The sequence below is a fragment of the Protopterus annectens genome, chromosome 9.part0 (assembly GCF_019279795.1).
Source record: "Protopterus annectens isolate FY-2018-M chromosome 9.part0, PAN1.0, whole genome shotgun sequence".
In the NCBI taxonomy this organism is placed as follows: domain Eukaryota; kingdom Metazoa; phylum Chordata; order Ceratodontiformes; family Protopteridae; genus Protopterus; species Protopterus annectens.
This window is the reverse complement of record NC_056743.1, coordinates 1,731,057,958-1,731,077,018: the sequence shown is the minus strand read 5'-3', so window position 1 is coordinate 1,731,077,018 and position 19,061 is coordinate 1,731,057,958.

Sequence of the window (19,061 nt, the reverse complement as noted above, 5' to 3'; positions counted from 1 at the left end):
ATTCTCTTCCAACTTCACCTTACTCACCACCCCATCTGTCTCACTCCCATTTCCCTCATATGTCCCTTCCTGAAATCACTTTAGAGCAGGTACTTTTTGTCTATCCAAAGTTAAAAATACAATTTCATGTTCCTGATAATATCTGTTAATTTATGCTGAGGTGTGCTAAGTCCCATCTTGCTAGCCCCCACCATTAGCTCAGTAGCCCAAATCTTTGCACTAGTCACATCCCTACTTTATGGAGAACAGCTGTTGCGGTGTGCTACCATAGAGGTGGCCCCATTACTGACCCTCAGAATTATAGATCTATTATTCTCATTAATGTTATTTAAACTATGGAGTATATTATAATTGAAATAAGAAATAATAACATACATGACCTTATATCCTTTGCTACCCACCAGTGTGGCTTTGAAAAATGGCAGGCCATGACTGCTCAGCCTGACTGAGTTTTTAAAATGGTTACTGAGGCCATTCATTTGGCACATACAGTCCATGCTACCTTCCACGATGTTGACAGGGCCTTTGTCAGTTTACCCTAAACTGGGATTATTGACAAACTTTCCTCTAAATCAACATTAATCTATCCATGGTTTGATAGACTGGGAATCAGCTGTCTGGTAGAACCACACCATTAAGGTAAGGAGTGTTTGCTGTAGACACAAAAGCATCACCAGCAACACCCCTTAGGGATCTGTCCTGCACAACCACTTCTTTTGTGTATACTTTTTTGGCAGGGATGCTGACATCAGCAGACTATGGCCAACCAAGTTTGCTGATTATTTTAAACCGGGCCCAGAAATCATTTTGCATTCTGCTACTAAATTCTCCGGCAAGAGCTAGACCACATAAGTGCTTGATGTGTTAATTATGACCTGACTCTTAAAGCCAGGAAATGCAGTATTGTCTCCTTTGATAAGTCCAGCATTACTTATGCGTCCAATATAAATAATGATCTAATGATGTCCTTCCTTATACCATTGATGCAGTGTTAAAAAATGTTGGGGTATTTCACCAAATAACTAAGACGTACAGATGTGGAACCAAATCTAAAACCTTCCATAGAGCTATATATCTGATGTATGACCTAAGCTCATTGGCTTAAGGTTTTATAAGCAGATGGTATGAGCATAAATCCTCAAAATATCTTGCCTTCAGTCCGAACACGGGTCTTACACCCATCTGTCTGTTCTACGTGTGGTTTCCTGGTATCACTGCCCTTCACTGGTTTAGGTAAGTGCCCCCATTGGGGAACCTCCCTTTCTGTTTTACAGTTGTATTGCTATTTGTTGCTCTGATAGATGTTAGCTACAAGGGGAAAGAATGATTGCAGTAGGCCGGTTCCCTATTACGACTCCACTTCCGATGACTATTCTGTTTAGTGACAGACCATGATTAGAAAAATTGTATGGTCTGTCGGTCTTTTATTCCTCAAACATTAGGACCTCAATTTTTGTCTCTCTATTACTAAGTGAAAACTCACCATTTAAAGTGACTTGCTAAACTTAAAGTGGCAGACCCTTTTACCTCTGGTGTCCAGCTCATTCATAAGAAAAAGATGTAAGATGCCTTGGCCTGAAAACACTGCTGCACAGTCAGACAGGAATGTACCCGCTAAGACCTTAGAACCTACATTATGCCTGAAACCTGCTCAGACTCCCAGTGCCTCAACTCAGCCAGAGGCCGGGATGGCATCTTAAGTTTGCACATCCAAAACAGATGACGTTACCAATGATGATGAGGAGGGTGAACTCTTCACAATTATTTCAGAAGGACCTGCAGATTACATTACTACAGATACTCATTAGAGAGGAAATCCCAGGATCAATCATTGAGGTTCATCAGGGGGTTAGAGGCTTGGCATTTAATCAAGTAGACATTGTACTCAGGAAAAAGGAAAAGAAAACTAAAAATGTTTCTTGCCCCCACATATCCAAATAAAGTAGTGGATGTATTTCTCTCAGGGCCTATTTAAAGCCATTATGCTCATATGTTCATAGGTTCATAGGTAGGTAAGAGGCTATCAGCCCTAGGGCCCATACAACCCTAGCCAAAAATGTACCCTGGCTTTCGCCACCCAAGAAAATTATTTTCCTGTGCCCTTGTCGAGCAGAGCCACAGAAATGATCCCCGGGGTGAGTTTCCCATTTCCCATCCAATCATCAAGATTTTTCTTGAAGAGTGCTAATGAGGAGCTCTGTTTGACATAGATAGGTAGTTTGTTCCAGAGTATGGGAAGTCTCTGGGACAGGAATCTATCCCTCCAGCATGTTCTGTTTATTGTGGTGACAAGGTTTAGGTCCCTAGAGCGTGTAGCTCGGAGGGATTGGGATTTCTTTAAATGGAGCATGTCCAACAGCTTTGGGTTTGACATAGCTTTGTATGTTAGGTAGAGATCACCCCTGAGTAGGCGATATGCGATGGAGTAAAGCTGTAGTTTTTTGAGACGGTCTGCATAGGGCATCTGTTTGAGGCCAGTAATCCTCTTTGTGAGGTATTTCTGTGGTCTTTCCAGTTGTTGCAGATGTCTTGTGAGGTACATACCAAAAGGGGCGTTGTACTCTATAATGGGTCTAATGAGTGATGAGTAGAGGTACATACCAAAAGGGGCATTGTACTCTATAATGGGTCTAATGAGTGATGAGTAGAGGGGAACAATGGCCTCTTTTTTTCTGTATGAGAATCCTTTTGTGATGAGATGAGCCACGTAGAAGGATTTCCTGACCACTGTGGTGATGTGATTATCAAAGGAGAGACTACTGTCCACCTGTGTCCCAAGGTTTCTTATCACATTTTCAGCATTAAGTAGATTACCAGTTATGTGGTAGTTTATGGGTACAGATTTTTTATCAAAGGGGATGACAACACACTTTTTGGCATTGAGCTTCAGGCCATGTCTTTGACACCAGGTATCTTTCTCAGTGAGGCCCTTTGGTAGTTTGTCCACATCGTTAGGAGTTTTTGATTATGGCTCCTAGTTTGCAGTCATCTGCAAACTTTGTTAGCCAAAGACCTTCTGTGTTGGCCTGCACTTTAGAGAAGTAGATACCAAACAGGAGAGGACCCAGGACTGAACCCTGTGGTACTCCACTTGTCACTGGTCTGATGTCGGATTTAGAATCCGCTACTTTCACAGTGTGGGTTCTGTCCATGAGTCAGTTGGCAACCCATCTTGTGACATAGGGATTTATACCTAGTTTAGTGAGCTTATCTATAATTCCAGAGTGGGGGGAGGGTGGTGTTGAAAGCCTTGGTGAGATCTAGATAAGCTGTGTGAACCATTTTACCCTCATCTCTGGCTTTGGTGACTGCTTCAAAGAAGTCAATCAGGTTTAGGAGACATGATCTGCCTTTTACAAATCCAAACTGAGTAGGGTCCAGAGTTTGGAGATTACCAATGTATGTGTTTATGAGTTCCACGACAATATGTTCCATGGCCTTGCAGACCAGGCTCGTCAGGCTAATGGGGCGGTAGTTCCCGGGGTCCGTCGTGGCTCCCCCTTTGTGGAGTGGGATAACCGTCACGATGCGCCATTCAGTGGGTCTAAAGCCTGAGGTGAGGCTATGATTGAACATGGTACTTAGGTAGGGTGCCAGTTCATTCTGTAGTTCATGTAGAACGCAGCCTGGGATATTGTCAGGTCGCATGGATGCTGTGTTCTTGGCTTTGGAGAGTGTGTTTTTTACCTGTGCAGCCGTGATTATAGGAACTTTGCATTCTTCCAGTATAGAGATGGGCCCTCTAGGGGGTGAGAGGGGGGTAAAGTTAGCACTGAACCTATCTGCTAGGATGTTGGCAATATCAGTTGGTTCTGTATATTTAGTGCCATTGTGCTGTAACTTAGAGCAGACCTGAGTGTTTAGATTCTTGACATAGCTATAGAATGCTTTGTGGTTGTCTTTAGAGTCAGTGGCAATTTTGTTTTCGGAACTAGCTTTGGAGGATTTTATGAGGGATCTCAGCTTCTTACTGAGGGTGACCAGGGAGTTTCTCCAGTCATGGGATTTTACTCTTTTTTGCAACAGTTTCTTTCTACTGTTGTAGAGTTTGTTTATGACAGAGGACCACCAGATTGGCTTCCTTTTTTTGGAGGATAACATCTTGGTTCTATCAGGGATAGCATGATCCATGCACTTGTGTAAGTACTTATAAAGTGCATTTGTGTAGGATTCCGCAGTCATACCTCTATTGTCCGTCTGCATGGGTGTCATGAAGTTTGCTACTTCTGTCTTAAGAAATGTGAAGTTGGCTTTGGAGAAGTTTTTTTTACGATGGTTTCCCTAATTGGGGGTGTGGGGTGGGATGTGGATGTCTAGGCTGATTAGCTTGTGGTCAGATCTGACCAATGAGGAATTGACCTCTGGTGTGGAACACCAGTTTCCCATGTTGGTAATGACCAGGTCTGGGATATTGCTGCCCCCTCATCAGGCCTCCATTCTTTTCAGAACTTACTCTAACTTTAGCTTCTCCTTCTGCTCTTCAAAAGAGAATATTACAAATTTCTTCTAAAAATGAAAAAGATGGATCAGACCCAGGTGAATACTCCTTGTCCTATTCATTCCAGATCTTCTCACCAGGCTATGTGGCATCTAATGAAGAGGATTCCCTTTCCCTTGATTCCCCAGTGGATGAAGTTTTGTTTGGTGAAAGTATTGTTAATATGATGAAACATTTTGAGTGGTTATAAAAAAATTCTGATGTCCAACAGACTCACTGTAGTCTTTTGGAAGTTGGCACCCCTCCTCCTGTACCTGTGCCACCTGTTCAGGAGGCTTTGCTTGATGCTTTTGTATCCACTTCCACTGCTCCTGACTTTAAGACACCAGCCCATAGAAGTCCTGACAGATTCTTCAAGGTCCCTCAGGACTTGAAATTCCTTTACAAGAATCCTGTGGCAAGCCCATCTGTGTTATCCTAGTCCATGGACAAGTCTTCTAAATTGCTTCTAACTATCAATGCTCTTGCTTCTGACAGACAGAAGTCAATGGACAGATTGGGTAAACAAGTTTACACAACTTCAACTCTGACTTTTAGAGATCTAAATTACCAGACCCAGATGACTAAATACTGTCAATTTCGAGCAATGTAAATAAAACATTGTCTTTCCTTAGGGAAACAGGCAGTAAGCAGGGCCTTATCCATGGTAGCTCAGGATTCCCAAGTGGTAGACACAACATAAAATATAATTTTAATGCAATAGAAGCTTCATCCAGGTCAGTTGTTTCAGGCTCTATGATCAGGAGTTAGGCATGGTTGTATTCTCAGTCCCTTCCTGAGGATATTAAGACAAAACTGTTAGACTTTCCCTAAAACAGTGATCTCTTGTTTGGTACAGAAGCTGCCTGTCATTTCAAACATCTACAGGAACAAGGTAAAATTGCAAAGAGATGCAAACAGATATTTATTACTTTTGTATTAAGATACAGAAGGAATTACCTTAGCAAGTCCACTACTTTTGCTTCTGGGAAATTTAGGCCTTCTTGTAAGGACAGGAAAATGCCTAAGAAAAGATTCCATGACAAACCAAACAGGGGTTCTAGATCTACCTAAAGGAGTCTGCATGACTACACTATGCCCCCATCCCATACCTCTCAATTGTCCAGATTTTAGCAGACTGTCCAGATTTTTTTCCTGATATTTTTAGTCTGTTCCTCTTAAAATGTGTGGTTTTGTGGATGCTTGTGGCAAATCATTGAGGACTGAATTCAATAAATAGTGACAGGCATTTGAGTTTCAGACTTCATGTCCTTGAGAGCAATATTTAAACTTTGTCCATATTTTTGGGGCTTTGTTCCCCCATTATTTTTGGCTTTGTCCAGTGCTTTTGCACTAAGAGGTTGAGAGGTATGCCCTGTCCTTACCTGCTGTCCATATCTACCAATGTCCAAAAGATTGACTTCATCCCTGAAAAAAAATGGCTACTCATCACCATAGTCAAATGTGCTCTTTCTACAGGGGGACGAGAACTATAGGGCAAGGGTGGGGAGTGCCCCCCAGTTTAAACGGAATGGTTGTTTCGAGGTTCAGCTGTATTATTAAAAAAATGGAACTGGATGATCATAATATTTGTTGACATGCTGTTATTTACATTCCAAAAGCATAGTAATAGAACATAGGTAGTCACTCCATGTCCTTTAACTATTCAGTTGATGTAGCTGCAGTCATTTGCACTTCACGGTCACCTGTCCTACCTTGTAGATTTTTTCATTCTGAAAAAATAAAGCCAAAAAGTGCTTAATTTTGTAAGATCTAAAACAAGCCTTGGGTTAATAATGATAATGATGCCATTCTACTTTTCACATTTTTTTTTCGGGCAGAATACAAATGGTGGTGATATTACCTGTAAGTTCATACCTCTCAACAGTCCTGTTTTTGCATTTAATACCAATGTTAAATTGAAGATATCAGGGAGCCAGCAAATTCCAAGCATACCTCTCAACCTTGAATCATCAAAAATCTGGACAAAGGCCTATGAAAACTAGGTACAACCAGCCAAAAATCTGCATGCTGATTAACATATAATTTGAATGCATAATTATGTAGCCCCACCCACTCCAATGGGATACCAACTTGTAAATGCAAATTGAAGACCAGACAAAATATAACCAGAAAACTTTGAACTTGTGTAAAACTAAAATACAAATTTCTTTTTATAAAAATAAAATTAACTGCTTCTACACTCTCTACCAATATTAAAAACCACAACATATAACCAGAACACACTACCTCCAACATCACTGTACATTACAGAAAGTGGAAATAATCAGAGGCTCTGCAACACAGAAATTCGGTATATATTCCTCTATTTGCACTAGCAGTTCTACTGTTTTGAGGATCTCAGTTATGGACCTTAAACTTTCAAAAGACACCCAAATTTCTCTGTATGCTTCCTCATGATTGCAACAACTTTCTTTCCTAGCCAGTTCTCAATCTTCCCACCATTCTGTATAAATATATATAAATATATATATATATATATATATATATATATATATATATGTATATATATGTGTGTGTGTGTGTGTATATATATATATATATATATATATATATATATATATATATATATATATATAGAGGTTTACCTTTAAAACCTCGAATCACACTTGTGTGAGTAGTCATATCCTCACATCGTAAAAATGAAACTGGAAAAAGCGACAGTTTCTAATGTTAAAAAGCAAATCGAACAGCCGATTTGCTGTTTTAACTTATGAATGTCGACAACAAAAGTATATGCCATGTAATGCAGGGGCAAGCCCCTGCACCCCCCCTTCCTTATTATTCTAACTCCGACATCGCACTACAGTGAGGAATGGAACCATTTCCAACTCCCCACTATAGTGCGCTCTGCCCCTAAATGTCGAATGTGCAATGAGCGACTCTCACTGTGCATTCGCTCATTGCACATTCAAGCCTTCTTCCATTCGACGTTTTCAGAACTTGAAAATTGTCTTTCGAACATTTGACGGTCGCCCGTGTGCAATACGCACATGTTAAGGTAAATCATATATATATATATATATATATATATATATATGTCCCTTTGCATTGCATCACACATTATTTCTGTTGTTAATCGTAGACATTGCCATGCCCTCTTACCCTTCTTTGGTCTTTTAGCACACATTGCGACCACATCAACCATCTACCAACACACATTACTTCACATCTACTTCATATAACCTATCATCTCCAACTCCTTACTTCTGTCCCTTGGACCCTTATATTAAACCTTAGCAAATAGATTTCTGCTATTTAGTAGTCCTCCTGTCTAGTGGCGGCTGGTGACTTCAAATGGGGGCTCCAGGAGACAGCTCAATGGGTGGGGCCAATGGGAAGGGGTGTGACCAACTAGAAAGAGGCAGAGCTATGCTCTAAACCACAGAAATTGGGACTTTATTTAAATACACTGTCCTGGGTGCCAAACCATCATTATGATTGTCCAATCAAGAGAAAATGAAGTGTAGAAGAAAAAAAATATTTCAATGCATTGGCTACATGACAGCTTACTTAATAACTAGATGGGAAACAAAAAAATAAATTACTTTTTAAATACATTACTGGAATGCCAGTCAAAATCAGGTATAAAATAACAAGCAGTACTCAACTCAAACCACTTCTCATTGCACTGCAGTTCTAATTATTATTTATATTCAACTTTATAAAAGTACCAAGTAACATACTGAAAGTAGCAATCTCTGTGATACCCCCACTTGTAAAAATGTTTCTTATCCAAAAACGACCTGCTGCCTGAGAACTATCTACTTGTTTCATGGGGAAAACATGATCAAAGTAAAAAATAAACAGCAGACAAGAAACAAGCTCAAGATAAATTGCTTAAAGGTATGGACCACACATGAGAGTTTGGCATTCTGTTTAGTTTACGGGTAAAGCCTGCAAAGATGACTGCAAGTATCCAACAAATGTAATGAGCTTCTGAAAATATTGTAATCCTGTCCTTTATTACAAATACTGTCATATGCATTTCAGTACCTAAGGCTTATACGTTATCTAGTTATGTAAATATTCTCTGCATGGCAACAACACAAAGGCTTTCAATTTTGGTAATTCTTTAACAATATGCTTATTAAAGCTTACTTGCATCTTACAATCTCAGACAAGCTTACCTGATGGTCATTAAAGCATTGTTACTTAAACACAGAGCAACAGGCACTACAATAACATGTATTTTCTGAATAATAAGAAGCATAAATCAACAGTATTAAAATGTGACAGAAAACCAGAACATTCTGCAAAATCAAGGAAAGATGAAAAGCGATGACTGTACTTGTGTCTACCTTAGATGGGAGGATAATTTATCTGCACACTTACACTGCATAACTGTTCCTTGTCTTGTTTGACACATCCAAAGTCACTACATGGGGGAGTGGGGTACAACAAGTATGTCACAATTTGAAATGTCTCTGGCTGACGGTGATGGCCCTGACACATTTGTTATACTCTCAACCTCAGAGCAAGAAATCTTGTCAAAGTCATAAATAAAAGTGGGACAAAGGCCCAAAAATAAGGACAATTTTTAATTTTTCTCTTACAAACTTAGAAAATTAATAAAATAGTAGGCCATGCATTAGTGTGAATTTTCTGAAGGATATGAAATCTGAAACTCAAATGTCTGTCATTATTTTCTAACTTCAGTCTTTAATGATTTGCCACTAATTTGCCAGAAAAACCACAATTTTATGAAAAACAGACAAAAAATGTGATGAGAAAATCTGTACACACTACACACACACAGACACAAAAATAGATGCAGATATGATTTAACCAGATTGTGAGCTTTCTAGCAGAAGTTGCAAGTAAGTATAAATAATGTGCTCTACATTTTGTTCATTGGTTCCTGAGTGTGAGAAGTAGTAGGGGGTTACACATTTTTGTAGATGGAAGGTTGAGAGCTATATGCAACCTAAGAATGTTGAAAAATCCACATTTAAGAATTAAGTTGATTAAACTGTCTTATCTGTATGGTAGCACATTTCTACTCCAATGGCTGCTTTCCTTGTGAGACTGCACCATTAAACAGAAAACCACTAGCAACTCTTGGATCATAGATTGCCTACTAGTAACATGGCTTGGAATGCTGCTTTGAGACCAAGGCAGAAGGGCTGATCTCAATGACTGTCACAAAATTATACTTAATCTGTGCCAATGAGACCAGGTGAGGCAACTTTTCTGATATGAACTGGCTTGTCAGATGTGGATAAAAGCAGGAATATCTCTACACTTGTGACATCTTTCAACTTAGACCATACAAATACCTAAAATATATTCCAGCAGTAGAAAGAAAATAGTATGGTACAAAGAACTAGAATACTACTGTACACGATTACTCCCAAACAATACACAGTACACTTGAAAAATGGCTGCTGATACTTAAAAAGTTAGAATTATTAATGTGCGCAGTCTAAGAAGTAAAAAGAATTCTTACTCCCAGTATCCTCCCTGCCAGCTTTCAGAACAAAAACAGAACATACTGAATAGTCATAGCTGTAAAGGGTAGTGTAATCCCAAATGCCAGCATTTATTTTTTTTTACAAGAAACATTTATATGCATACAATCTATATTGTGGCTGTACCGGAGTATATTTCCACAAACAAACACAGCAGAATGCATTTCATATTAATTTAGCAGACTAAGACTAACCCAGAATAATATACACATCTCATGCTGCAGGTGTGTACTGTGTAGTGTACATTTAAGCTTAAATCCTTGCCACAACCACCATCTAGCTTTCACAGTAAACCTAATTAACATTACAAGTAAGTACAAAGAAATGTTCGTAGGTTCATAGATTAGTACTAGGCTAACTGCCCTTGTGGGCCATTTTAAGTCTAGCCAATTGCCCCATGGAAGAATCAAACCCTGTACCATGTGTTTGTAAGGTAAGCCCCTTAACTGTTATACCAGCCTCCCACATCGTACCATCATCATTGTACATTATCATCGTACAGTAAGCAAAACTTAAAAGAGAAAATGCCTCCAAATTAAACTAGAAGGAAATTAAAAATGGACAACTTCTATATCACAGTTATTGTGTTCTGTAACCATAAAACTACAAATCAGTTCATGTATCTGTCCATTTCGGTCACAAAGGCAGCATCTGCAGCCTTAAGCAATGACATTTTTAGCCTTACTTTAGCACAGAAAAGCCTTTTCAAGGACAACACCATGTCCAGAAAAAATAACTGGAACCATGCATCACAAAAGATTAAAAACTAGCCTAATTATGGTTGTTTTAGAACCAGGATTGTAAGTTACATAACAGACGTTTGCACATATAACTGCTTTAGAGAAAAAGCTGATGGTTACATGCAATATACATAATAACTAATATTTTATATTGCAGTTAATGCAGAATGATATAAGATGATAGAGACTTCTAGTTCTGTAAATATGTATAGAATAATTACCAGCCTTATGCTAAATATGGCTTTGTCAATTTGTATATAGTTATAGCATCAAATATGTAAATTATGTTCTATTGCTGATGTCTTTCCTTGCTCTATAAATATTTATTTATAAATATTTGTTAACCTGGATGTACACCTGGGTAACGTGCATTGTTTGTACAGACCTAGAGAGAAGCAACTTCAATACAAAAGTATTTTAGTAACCATAAACAGTTATAAGCCACCTAATACAATTTAGATAAAGATCATTGATTTAGATAAGATTTAAAGGAAAACTGTGGCTTAAACACAGTTTAGCTCAAACGTGTGATGTGTTCCATCCTTGTAAACTCATCCCAGCCACCTGCACTTACAAGAAGGCAGAAACAGATTTGTCAGTTCTACATTTCTGCTTTTCCGAAGCATAGGGCAGGAAAGCCTATCCCCCGTTCTTTAGTATTGCATCCTTTCAGTTGTAAATTGTATCCCCCTTCCTGACGTACCTTTGACATAGTCAAATGAGTAGTTCCCGCTCCTGCAGATCCTCCCACACTGTGACACAGACAATTTCTAGGCCAGCCTGTTCTACGGTACCATGAAGTGCTGCATAACTGCTTGTGGAACTCTTTTACTACCACTGTTTCTTTCCGGATGAAAAACTGCATTGGAATACTCCCTTCTGTGAAGCTGCAGGCAACATCTCTGGACACAGAAATTAGCAGCTGCTATTGTTAACTAAGTTTTGTTCAGTTTGTGATCCTGCATATAACATTATACCCCCAATTTCTGCAGTTAAATAGTACTGTTGTTTTTGTTCTCCTGTTCTTCCGTAATATGCCACCCAATGTTTACATAAGTCCGCGGTTTTGGTTTCATCCACTGTGCTGTAGTTGCATGTGTGATAGTGTGTTAGTGTCAGCATGTAGATCCAACATTAGTCATATCCATTCAGCCACTGTTTACACTTCCTAAGCAGTGCTTTTGCTGCTTAATAAGTGTTAAACGGAAATTCACCAACGTAAATGTGATTCATTCTTATTGTGTGTGCTGCAGTCTGTGTGCGAGTGAAAGCTGCATAGTGAATGCTGCATGTCTGAATGCAGAAGAGGTTGTTTGTGTGAGTGTGTGTGTGTGTGTGTGTGTGTGTGTGTGTGTGTTTGTGTGTGTTTGTGTGTCAGAGGAGAGTCAAGTACGCACACATTTTTTATCTGCTTGTGTATAGTCGCTGTTTGCTCTATTTCCCATCTACTCAGCGATCCCCAACCACAAGGCGCATACTGGTTCCAGGCAGTGGAATCTTTTAGTAACGACCGCAAGATTGAACCGTTTTTGCTGTAACGTGCACTAAACAGGTTTAATATTTCAAACTCCCAGTTGCTTCGTGTTACTGTAGGATGCCTGCAAGTGGGTAACATTTGGAGAATCATTTATATTTCAGTATGTATGTATTACTAATACCTTTATGTAGGATAACTCTGGCATTTTTTCAAACAAGCTATGTTAGTTCGGCTACTACCTGTATGCTGTATGTCTAAATTATTGGTAGCTTTCATGTTGCTTGATCACATGAGTCTAGTGCATAATTTCTTGTGTAGTCTGGGAGTCTTTGTTCATCTTTTCCATGGAGCTGAGAGCATAGCAGACCTAACACAATTGCACACACACACACACACACACACACACACACACACACACACACACACACACACACACACACACACACACAGCAGAAACAATTTAAGTGTCCATTTGACAACTACAAACTTTTTTTAAACAAGTTAAAATGTTTTGGAGTAGATGTTTATTATGCCTGCATTTTAATACCATTCTACAAGATAATTTATTATTGCTAAAGTGAAAATTCTTACGGCACTATTTTTACAATATTTCTTTGTGATTAGACTCAGTTTGCAGGCCTAATTAATGCATTTTAGTTAGCAAAGCAGTGTTGTGTGAAATGTCTTTTTAGCCAGTTTCACTTAATACCACCACCAACACATTAACGTCTCTTTTAAGGGTGTTGGAATCAAATGATAAGGTTATAAGAAGTGCTTCAGTGTGCTACATCATTTAGAGAAACAAAATCAAAGTAGAAGATTTAGGGACAGAGTAAAATGTATAACATTAATAAAGACAGCAGAAGCAGTTATCCATCCAAGCTGTAGATATTGTTATGTCATTTTTCATGAAGGATTAGATCCAAAAGAACAGATCTGTTTTTATGAGAACTTGCATTGTTTACTTTAGTTTACTGTTACAGATTGCAAGTTATTTCTATTTAGAATTTGAGGCTGTCAAAGGTTATTAATATTATTACCACAGTCTGATCCTTTGTTTTATTTTAAGCACTAGCCCACTAGCCTAGGCTTTACATTCTGAAGTCGGTAGGTAAACCACTCAAATTAAGTATGGATTTCTGGGATTTGGCTAAGATGCACTCTTCTCAATAAGTACTTTTCATTTTTTCTTCTTTGTGTTTATTACCTTCTATTTTTTAATCAGGAAATATAATTTATTTTAATCCTTTTTATAACTGCACTGGCATTAGCAAATCAGTCATTAATACTTTGATATCCATCAGTATGCATTTTTTGCAGTAAGTTACATAGCTTTCTTCTTTCAGCAATAACCTCTTCATATTGTGTACATGGTCGGGATACTTTCGACATGTTTTGATAGTTCTGTGTACATAAACATGAATATGCATCCTGTTATGTATTCCTCTAAGAATTAGGAGTTTTTGACAAAAGAATCAAATAAAATGACATAACGTATTTAGACTTCTGACAAATCCGTCTTCAGACACTACTGCTCTGTTACTTAAGATGCTCATCTTCATGATAAGGAGCATTCCAAGCCTAAGTTGCTTGACACATCTATGAATCCTGCTCTGTGTTGTACCCTAAGGAGAAGTGTGGTTATAGTGCCGGAATGCAGTCTGAGTCATTTAATTGTTTAGGGTTCACAAATGATGGGTCTAGAAAGCCTAGTCTAGGACACCTTGTTGAGCAGAATATCTGTCCCTGCTGTTCATTCACAAAGCTTGCACACCATTTTCTTGGTATCACAGCAAGAATCAGAACAGGAGATTTTGGTATTGGCTGAAGACTGTAATCTCACCTGTAGTATAACAACAGTTCTAAGTCTAAATCTAGAGCTCAAGTCTCTGCTCCAGCAAAGTAGTTAGAACTTACTTTAAAAACAGCCTTGCTGGTGTGGCTGTGAAGATACAGATCTTAAATTTAATTTCACAGCTAATTTATTTTTTATCTACTCTTTACTGTTCTGCTGCCACAATTGAGTGTCAAACTGGCAGGGCATAGATCTATTTGGCATTGTCTATACCTATTAATTATGGCACAGTAGATGTGCTTAAACTGTTGTCTTTACCTTCTGTTAACAGTAAGTCACTATTGTAGCACCCAGACAATTCTGTTTTTATTTTAAACCTCTAGATTTTGCAAAAGCCTTGCAGTAATGTTGGATTTAGTACAGGCTTATTATTGCTACTCTATTTTCCTCCCAATATTCATAGGTTCATAGTTTTATACTAGGCAAATGACCATTGATGGCCTTATAGGTTATGTTAAGGGTGTATATGTTAGCTAGGCCATGATTTCATGGCTGCCTCTGTCCATCAGAGATGCAGGTATCAGACCCCTGTTGAAATTACAATTTTCTATCCACTAGTCCAGTTTGCATTTGAATAGGGCTGGGGAAGGGTTTTCCTTCACATGGATCAGAAGCCTATTCTATTGAATGGGGATTCTCTGTGATACTTATCTGTCCCTCAAATATGTCCTATTTAAGTTGCAAGTAAAGTTTAAATCCTTAGATCTAGTAGTTATGGTGATGTTCATTCTGTGGATATGCAAAAGGTCCATTAGAGCAGAATCCAAGGATGCCAGACATAAACTGCCTCTCTGTAGTCTATAGGAAACAGAGTATAAGGTAGGGCTTCAAGGTGATCTGCAGAGGACATTGTGTTTATACTCTGTATTCTTTTTGTGAGGAACCTCTGTGGACATTACCATTGTTGCATTTGCCTGGTCAGGTACATACCAAAGGGGGCATTATACTCAATGATGGATTTGATGAAGGCTTAGTACAGTGACGCGATGACTTTCCTGGACCTAGATGCCATTCCCTTACTTATAAGTTGTGTGGCATAGCATGATTTTCTTACAGTGTTAGACACATTGGTCAAAAGTCATGTTACTGTCTATGAGTCCCCAAATCCCTTGTTACTGTAACAACTTTTGGGGGGGTTATCAATGACAGAGTTTCCCTGGGTGGCTGACTTCTCAAAAGGTACTATTATGCATTTGTTTGCATTTAGTTTTAAGCTGTGGCTTTGGAACCAGTCATTTGGTTGTGTTACAGCTTCCAGTAAGATGTTAGTGGTTTCTATGACTGTTCCTAGCTTGCAATCCTCTGCAAAGTCAGTAATCCAGAGCCTTGACATTGGCCTTAACGTTTAATAATATAGATGCCAACAGAGGAGCCGACACAGCACAGAGCTCTGGGGGACTCCACTGGTGACTGTCCTCTTTGTGGAAATTGTCTCTCCAAATCCTAACTTCCTCTTTTCTGTCTGTGAGCCAGCTGGCGATCCAGTAACTTACAAAAGGGTTTATGCCTAATTCCATTACTTTGTTTACAGTGCCCAAGTGGAGTATTGTATAAAATCCCTTAACTAGGTCAAGGTAGGGAGTATGCACCATTTTGCCCTCATCCCTTCCCTTGGTGACCTTCTCAAAGAAGTCTACCAGGTTCAGTAGGCAGGAACTGCCTTTGATGAAACCAAACTAGGTAGGGTCCAGTATCTGAAGGTTTTCTATAGCACTGTTAATCATTTCCATGATAATTCTTTCCATGGCTTTGTACATGACACTAGTCAGACTAATGATTCTTTAGTTTCTGGGATCAATTGATGGCCTACCCTTGTGCAGAGAGATGATTGTTGCAGTCTTCCATTCATGTGGCACAAAGCCAGAGTGGAGGTAATGATTGAATAATAATAACCAGTGGCTCTGATAGATCATATTTCAGCCTATTTAGGAGGATTTTTTTTCCTGGGAGGTTGGCGGTGGGTGGGGTGGGGGGTAAAGTTGGAGGTGAATTTGTCAGTTAGAAGATTTGCTATATCTCCTGGACCCATGAATGTGGCTCCATTTACCAACAGTTTGGCACATTATTGTGTGCTGCCTTTGAGGTTTCAAAACTAGCTAAGAAAGTTCTTATGGGTATCCTTGGCCTGTAATGCCATCTTTACCACAAAATTTGCTTTTCCTAGACTTAATCAGTCATATTCGTTGTCTGTTAAGTTTGGTGAGAAAGGTTTTATATTTTTTGGTGGTACACATCATAATTTTAGCCATGCCTTTGTTTATTTTGTTGTACAACCTGTTTAATTTTGGATTCCACAAGGGTCATTTTTTTTTTTTTTTTTTTTTTTAGTTAGTTAGTTTTGGGCTTCTGGTAGATGGAATCCCAGGGGAAGTTTTTCTGTTTCCCATCCAGTTATCCAGGCTGTGCTTAAAAAGGGATAATGACGTACTCTGCTTGATGTAGAGAGGGAGACATTTCACAAATGGGGAGTCTCTGGAGCAAAAATCTGTCTTGCCAACAAGTCCTATTCATATCACAGACCAGGTTGAAGTTGCGCATAAGGGTTGCTCGAGTGAAGCTTAACATGCTTGATATGCAGCAGTCCCATCAAGGTGGGGTCTGAGATTGCTCTGAGGACTATGTATGAAACTGAGTAAAGGGACAGGGCTTTTAACCTATCTGTGTAGGGTAGATGATTGAGGCCCTGGATTTTCCTGTTGAGGAACCTCGGTGGTCTCTCCAGCTGCTGCGTGTGCTTTGTGAGGTGCATGCCGAAGGGGGTGCTGTAATCAATACTTGTCCTTATAAAGGAACAATACAGGGATGTCTCCATCTTTGTCCCTGGATGAGATGCTCTTACTTACAAGGTGGGCCAAAAGTCAGGTTGCTATCAACCTGGGTGCCCAAATCCATCACAATTGCTTGTGTACTTAGGACGTTGTTATTAATGTGATAATATGTGGCGATGTCACTCTCCCCAAAGGGGATGATGATGCATTTTTTGGCATTCAGCTTGAGACCATGCTTCTGTCACTAGTCATTTGGGTGATACAGTCTTGGAGGACATCCACATCACTTGGTGAATGACTATGCCCAGCTTGGAGTCTCCTGCAGACTTGGTCAGCCATAGCCCAGTGGTTTTGCCCTGCACCTCAGAGAAGTATATCCTGAATAACAGAGGCCCCAAGAGCAATCACTGGGGTATGCCGCTCATTACGGTTCTACTGCTTGAAGTGGCTTCCTCTGTTTTGATTAGGTGGGTTCTGGCAGTGAACCAGTTTACTACCCATCTGGTAACATATGGATTGATGCCTACCTGAAAGAATTTATCTGTTATGCCCGAGTGTGGAATACTGTCAAAGGACAGTTCAAAGTAGGCAGTGTGCAACATCTTTCCCTCGTCCGTGGCTTTGATGAATGTCTTAAAGAAGTCAACCAGATTTAACAGACATGATCTCCCCTTGACAAAGCCAAACTGTTGTGGAGTCAAGTGTTTTGAGGTTGCCATTGTCCCTGTTAATGAGGTCCATGATCCATTTCATGGCCTTGCAGGTCAGTCTAGTTAGGCTGATGGGTCTATAATTTCCAGGATCACCTTTGAGTAAAGGGATGATAGTGGCTGTCCTCTACTCGGCTGTGACAGAGCCAGTACTCAAGCTTTGGTTGAATAGGGTGCCTTATGGTGTTCATAGTTCATGCCTGAGTTCATGTAGGATGCAGCTTGGGATGTTATCTGGTCCCATGGAGGTTGTATTTTTTCCCTTTTGAGAGGCCAGTGATGACGTATTCCCTAGAGATAATTGGTGGGGGACCAATAGCATGTCCAAAATATCACCTTTTGTGGGGCTACTGACTATCTGTTCCAAGGCATTTGAGTTCATGTAGGATGCAGCTTGGGATGTTATCTGGTCCCATGAAGGCTGTATTTTTTCCCTTTTGAGAGGCCAGTGATGACCTATTCCCTAGAAATAATTGGTGGGGGACCAATAGCAAGTCCAAAATATCACCTTTTGTGGGGCTACTGACTATCTGTTCCAAGGCATTTGCATTGATGAAATAGAGGAATCTCTGGACATTTGGGTTCGGGCATGAGTAGTTTTTCCAGTCTATGGTTGGATAATTACTCACCCAGGATCAGGGTAAAGGGTTGAATCTTGATAGATTTGAAGAGGTCCAGATAGGTGGAGTTGGGTATCTTGAGTCAAATTTGGAGGCCTGTATCTAGCTGTAATTTGAATAGGGGTCTTGTCAATGGCTAACTGCACCTGGAGTGTCTCCTGTGCATCATACTGTTTGGCCAGTCTGGAGGTATGTGTCTTTAATATATATTGAAACTCTTCCTCCTTTGGCTTTGCTGCCCACAGTTTGGGGTCTGAATGTTTGATAAAATTAGTAACCAGGTAACGCTGGGGTGCTCTATGCAACTTTGAACCAAGTTTCTGTGAATGCACAAATGTCAGCGTCTTCAAGGGTTAAGAATGCTTGCAGTGACTGCAGTTTCATGTTTAGTCTCCTAGCATTTAGCAGCATGACCTTTAATTTGCATTTTGTTGAAATTTATATGTTGGTAGTACTGACCTCATGACTTACCTAAAAATGCACTATGGGGAAGCAAGGGCCTTTGCCAGAAGCCTGAAGCCCAAGTGAGACAGATGCAGGCCATCTGTAGCAAAGCATCATGGTCTGTTAATCATATCTTCCCAGGCTGTCAGGTAATGGATCCCCCTGGAATGACACCAGAAACTAAGACAATTGTTAAAGTGATAATACTTCCACTGGGGATCGAACCCCGGACCTTCCTCATGTTCAGCTGATGTGATTAACAGTGCACTGCAGAACCTATACATGGTGAACCATTAAAAACAATGTGAATAATACCGAAAAATGTACTTCACACAAGCTTATCCTAAGTATGACAGTTCATTACTCATTATAATCCTAAAAGTAATGGAATAATTGATGTTATTACATGGAACTGTGGTATCCGTGACTTGAACTCTATTAATTTGTAGGACATGCACCACATTTTCCCTTCAAGATT